This window comes from Schistocerca gregaria, chromosome 10, assembly GCF_023897955.1.
Source record: "Schistocerca gregaria isolate iqSchGreg1 chromosome 10, iqSchGreg1.2, whole genome shotgun sequence".
Taxonomy (NCBI): Eukaryota; Metazoa; Arthropoda; class Insecta; order Orthoptera; family Acrididae; genus Schistocerca; species Schistocerca gregaria.
The window spans coordinates 38774054-38780599 of NC_064929.1; the positions used below are offsets into that span (position 1 = coordinate 38774054).

A 6546-nucleotide genomic window follows, 5' to 3' on the forward strand; every position below is an offset into this window, starting at 1 on the left:
TGGGGAATAGCGCAATTTGGTCGTGCATGGGGCGTAGCTCACTTGGTAGAGCGTTCGCTTGGCATGTGAAAGGTCCAGGGTTCAAGCCGCGACGCCTCCATTTTTTGTGGTCAGTGCATGGTAAGTGTTGGTCGCATGAGAACCTAAGGGCACGCAAGATGTTGCAAAGCCAGAGTCACAGACTGATATGATGTATAATGACGTAAGGAGAGCAAGATGTAAGTGTGGGGACCGGCTGTTATCGAGGTGTCATCGAGTGCACATCTGTCTTAGGTATCACGGCTTAACCTCATTGAAGTCTAGAGGGTGGACAACACGTTCGTCTTAGTCAGAGCGGTGTCCGAACTCTATTTTCGACGTTATACGTGCCACTTTCATTGTGGCCAACTACGATTCGATACAGAATGCACGAAACCTGAAAGACACTCTAACGGATACATAGAGAGTAGTGTTTGTCTGCTGAATAATGGGAGTGCAAGGGTCTGTGTCGTCTATATGGCTCTATGTAGCTCCATTAGTCTTCGGGGTGGGGGGGGGGGGGGGGCGTAGCTCAGATGGTAGAGCGCTCGCTTAGTATGCGATCAGTACCCAGTGCCTCCAGAATTTTTAACACACCTACATGCGCACCTTGCCATGCAAGTGGAATAATTCACAGCCAGCAGATGTGTCTAGGAAGATACAAGCGAATGATTAGCATCCACAATTGGCAAGCGAGCTGTTATTAGTGCGCGGGAAGCACCCTCCTCCCACGCCTACACTTCATTTAGAAACAGTACAAGTGTTCCCGTAAGATTCTCAATCCTATGTCGGAAAGATCTGCCTTGCGCCGAGTACACGTAAATCCCACTGCACATTCCTATTCTTTGCGTGCAGTCGGCTGCTACTGGTGTTGCTAGTTGTGACTGCTGATAACAGATGCCGTAGCAACCAATTCATGGAGTGAGTTGTATGTTTTGCGATAGTCTGTCTCTGACAAGCAAGCACAGGTGACATAGGTGCGAACACAGGAAGCTTGCAGACCCTCGCTGCATGCAGACACCGAGCAGCCACACTATGAGAACGGCCTAAGGCGTAGGCGAAATGTGCTCATTCGCTTTGGCGCGACGTCGAACTATAAATAATGCTGTCACTAGCGTGAGCATTGCGTGAGCGTCGTGGAAAGTCGGAAAAGTCGGCTGCGTTGGTGAGTGCCAAGTTTGGGGAGCGTTTCGTAGTATGCGCAGTGCAATGGAGACGCGGAAACTGGTTGTGGCCCAGTGTTTGGCAGTTGGACGACAAGATTGGTACACAGTAGTAAAGAGCGAGGCACTGAGTTGGCATGAATAATGGAGTGCACAATGGGGCTCGAGATGTGTTTGTTACCTCAGGTGCTGTATGACTGTCGACAAGGAGAGAAAACGGAGCAATTTGTGACAGCTCTTTCAATTTAAGACGTTAATAACAGACGGAATTTGCATTTGTAATAACAGAGCATCGAAACTACTTGGAACTTTTGTGTATATGAACGTGTCCGCGCCTTTGTACTCTGCTCCCTTCACCGCTACAAACCAACCAACCATCGTGTCCGTACGCATCAGAGTCGCAAAGAATGGGGAATAGCGCAGTTTGTACAGCGTTCGCTTCGCATGTGAAAGGTCCAGGGTTCAAGCCGCGGCGCTTCCATTTTTTGTGGTCAGTGCATGGTAAGTGTTGGTCGCGGCGAACCTAAGGGCACGCAAGATGTTGCAAAGCCAGCGTCACAGACTGATATGATGTATACTGACGTAAGGAGAGCAAGATGTAAGTGTGGGGACAGTCTGTTATCGAGGTGTCATCGAGTGCACATCTGTCTTAGGTATCACCGCTTAACCTCATTGAAGTCTAGAGGGTGGACAACACGTTCGTCTTACTCAGAGCGGTGTCCGAACTCTATTTTCGACGTTATAGGTGCCACTTTCATTGTGGCCAACAACGATTCGATACAGAATGCACGAAACCTGAAAGGCACCCTAACGGATACATAGAGAGTAGTGTTTGTCTGCTGAATAATGGGAGTGCAAGGATCTGTGTCGTCTATATGGCTGTATGTAGCACCATTAGTCTTCGGGGGGGCGGGCGTAGCTCAGATGGTAGAGCGCTCGCTTAGTATGCGAGAGGTACTGGGATCAATACCCAGTGCCTGCAGAATTTTTAACACACCTACATGCGCACCTTGCCATGCAAGTGGAATAATTCACAGCCAGCAGATGTGTCTAGGAAGATACAAGCGAATGATTAGCATCCACAATTGGCAAGCGTGCTGTTATTAGTGCGCGGGAAGCACCCTCCTCCCACGCCTACACTTCATTTAGAAACAGTACAAGTGTTCCCGTAAGATTCTCAATCCTATGTCGGAAAGATCTGCCTTGCGCCGAGTTCACGTAAATCCCACTGCACATTCCTATTCTTTGCGTGCAGTCGGCTGCTACTGGTGTTGCTAGTTGTGACTGCTAATAACAGATGCCGTAGCAATCAATTCATGGAGTGAGTTGTATGTTTTGCGATAGTCTGTCTCTGACAAGCAAGCACAGGTGACATAGGTGCGAACACAGGAAGCTTGCAGACCCTCGCTGCATGCAGACACCGAGCAGCCACACTATGAGAACGGCCTAAGCCGTAGGCGAAATGTGCTCATTCGCTTTGGCGCGACGTCGAACTATAAATAATGCTGTCACTAGCGTGAGCGTCGTGGAAAGTCGGAAAAGTCGGCTGCGTGGGTGAGTGCCAAGTTCGGGGAGCGTTTCGTAGTATGCGCAGTGCAATGGAGACGCGGAAACTGGTTGTGGCCCAGTGTTTGGCAGTTGGACGACAAGATTGGTACACAGTAGTAAAGAGCGAGGCTCTGAGTTGGCATGAAGAATGGAGTGCACAATGGGGCTTGAGATGTGTTTGTTACCTCAGGTGCTGTATGATTGTCGACAAGGAGTGAAAACGGAGCAATTTGTGACGGCTCTTTCAATTTAAGACGTTAAAAACAGACGGAATTTGCATTTGTAATACCAGAGCATCGAAACTACTTGGAACTTTTGTGTATATGAACGTGTCCGCGCCTTTGTACTCTGCTCCCTTCACCGCTACAAACCAACCGACCATCGTGTCCGTGCGCATCAGAGTCGCAAAGAATGGGGAATAGCGCAGTTTGGTCGTGCCTGGGGCGTAGCTCAGTTGGTAGAGCGTTCGCTTCGCATGTGAAAGGTCCAGGGTTCAAGCAGCGGCGCCTCCATTTTTTGTGGTCAGTGCATGGTAAGTGTTGGTCGCGGCGAACCTAAAGGCACGCAAGATGTTGCAAAGCCAGCGTCACAGACTGATATGATGTATACTGACGTAAGGAGAGCAAGATGTAAGTGTGGGGACCGGCTGTTACCGAGGTGTCATCGACTGCAGATCTGTCTTAGGTATCACGGCTTAACCTCATTGAAGTCTAGAGGGTGGACAACACGTTCGTCTTACTCAGAGCGGTGTCCGAACTCTATTTTCGACGTTATACGTGCCACTTTCATTGTGGCCAACTACGATTCGATACAGAATGCACGAAACCTGAAAGACACCCTAACGGATACATAGAGAGTAGTGTTTGTCTGCTGAATATTGGGAGTGCAAGGGTCTGTGTCGTCTATATGGCTGTATGTAGCACCATTAGTCTTCAGGGGGCGGGCGTAGCTCAGATGGTAGAGCGCTCGCTTAGTATGCGAGAGGTACTGGTAACAATACCCAGTGCCTCCAGAATTTTTAACACACGTACATGAGCACCTTGCCATGCAAGTGGAATAATTCTCAGCCTGCAGACGTGTCTCGGAAGATACAATCGAATGATTAGCATCCACAATTGGCAAGCGTGCTGTTATTAGTGCGCGGGAAGCACCCTCCTCCCACGCCACCACTTTATTTAGAAACAGTACAAGTGTTCCCGTAAGATTCTCAAGCCTATGTCGGAAAGATCTGCCTTGCGCCGAGTTCACGTAAATCCCACTGCACATTCCTATTCTTTGCGAGCAGTCGGCTGCTACTGGTGTTGCTAGTTGTGACTGCTGATAACAGATGCCGTAGCAATCAATTCATGGAGTGAGTTGTATGTTTTGCGATAATCTGTCTCTGACAAGCAAGCACAGGTGACATAGGTGCGAACACAGGAAGCTTGCAAACCCTCGCTGCCTGCAGACACCGAGCAGCCACTCTAGGAGGGCGGCCTAAGCCGTAGGCGAAATGTGCTCATTCGCTTTGGCGCGACGTCGAACTATAAATAATGCTGTCACTAGCGTGAGCGTCGTGGAAAGTCGGAAAAGTCGGCTGCGTGGGTGAGTGCCAAGTTTGGGGAGCGTTTTGTAGTATGCGCAGTGCAATGGAGACGCGGAAACTTGTTGTGGCCCAGTGTTTTGCAGTTGGACGACAAGATTAGTACACAGTAGTAAAGAGCGAGGCACTGAGTTGGCATGAATAATGGAGTGCACAATGGGGCTCGAGATGTGTTTGTTACCTCAGGTGCTGTATGATTGTCGACAAGGAGTGAAAACGGAGCAATTTGTGACGGCTCTTTCAATTTAAGACGTTAAAAACAGACGGAATTTGCATTTGTAATACCAGAGCATCGAAACTACTTGGAACTTTTGTGTATATGAACGTGTCCGCGCCTTTGTACTCTGCTCCCTTCACCGCTACAAACCAACCAACCATCGTGTCCGTGCGCATCAGAGTCGCAAAGAATGGGGAATAGCGCAGTTTGGTCGTGCCTGGGGCGTAGCTCAGTTGGTAGTGTGTTCGCTTCGCATAAGAAAGGTGCAGGGTTCAAGCCGCGGCGCCTCAATTTTTTGTGGTCAGTGCATTGTAAGTGTTGGTCGCGGCGAACCTAAAGGCACGCAAGATGTTGCAAAGCCAGCGTCACAGACTGATATTATGTATACTGACGTAAGGAGAGCAAGATGTAAGTGTGGGGACCGGCTGTTATCGAGGTGTCATCGAGTGCAGATCTGTCTTAGGTATCACGGCTTAACCTCATTGAAGTCTAGAGGGTGGACAACACCTTCGTCTTACTCAGAGCGGTGTCCGAACTCTATTTTTGACGTTATACGTTCCACTTTCAGTGTGGCCAACTACGATTCGATACAGAATGCACGAAACCTGAAAGACAACCTAACGGATACATAGAGAGTAGTGTTTGTCTGCTGAATAATGGGAGTGCAAGGGTCTGTGTCGTCTATATGGCTGTATGTAGCACCATTAGTCTTCGTGGGGGGCGGGCGTAGCTCAGATGGTAGAGCGCTCGCTTAGTATGCGAGAGGTACTGGGATCAATACCCAGTGCCCCCAGAGTTTTTAACACACCTACAATGGCACCCTGCCATGCAAGTGGAATAATTCTCAGCCTGCAGATGTGTCTAGGAAGATACAAGCGAATGATTAGCATCCACAATTGGCAAGCGTGCTGTTATTAGTGCGCGGGAAGCACCCTCCTCCCACGCCTACACTTCATTTAGAAACAGTACAAGTGTTCCCGTAAGATTCTCAAGCCTATGTCGGAAGGATCTGCCTTGCGCCGAGTTCACGTGAATCCCACTGCACATTCCTATTCTTTGCGTGCAGTCGGCTGCTACTGGTAGTGCTAGTTGTGACTGCTGATAGCAGATGCCGTAGCAATCAATTCATGGAGTGAGTTGTATGTTTTGCGATAGTCTGTCTCTGACAAGCAAGCACAGGTGACATAGGTGCGAACACAGGAAGCTAGCAGACCCTCGCTGCCTGCAGACACCGAGCAGCCACACTAGGAGGGCGGCCCAAGCCGTAGGCGAAATGTGCTCATTCGCTTTGGCGCGACGTCGATCTATAAATAATGCTGTCACTAGCGTGAGCGTCGTGGAAAGTCGGAAAAGTCGGCTGCGTGGGTGAGTGGCAAGTTTGTGGAGCGTTTTGTAGTATGCGCAGTGCAATGGAGACGCGGAAACTTGTTGTGGCCCAGTGTTTTGCAGTTGGACGACAAGATTGGTACACAGTAGTAAAGAGCGAGGCACTGAGTTGGCATGAATAATGGAGTGCACAATGGGGCTCGAGATGTGTTTGTTACCTCAGGTGCTGTATGATTGTCGACAAGGAGTTAAAACGGAGCAATTTGTGACGGCTCCTTCAATTTAAGACGTTAAAAACAGACGGAATTTGCATTTGTAGTACCAGAGCGTCGAAACTACTTGGAACTTTTGTGTATATGAACGTGTCCGCGCCTTTGTACTCTGCTCCCTTCACCGCTACAAACCAACCAACCATCGTGTCCGTGCGCATCAGAGTCGCAAAGAATGGGGAATAGCGCAGTTTGGTCGTGCCTGGGGCGTAGCTCAGTTGGTAGAGCGTTCGCTTCGCATGAGAAAGGTGCAGGGTTCAAGCCGCGGCGCTTCCATTTTTTGTGGTCAGTGCATTGTAAGTGTTGGTCGCGGCGAACCTAAGGGCACGCAAGATGTTGCAAAGCCAGCGTCAAAGACTGATATGATGTATACTGACGTAAGGAGAGCAAGATGTAAGTGTGGGGACCGGCTGTTATCGAGGT

The 6546-nt window shown here is 49.5% G+C and overlaps 1 non-coding gene across 1 annotated transcript; it reads left to right on the forward strand.

Moving 5' to 3' along the window:
* The first annotated feature begins 2090 nt into the window (after nucleotides 1–2090).
* Trnat-agu (transfer RNA threonine (anticodon AGU)) lies at nucleotides 2091–2163 on the forward strand. Its single transcript has one exon. It is a non-coding gene; the product is annotated as a tRNA-Thr (tRNA).
* Nucleotides 2164–6546: the final 4383 nt, after the last annotated feature.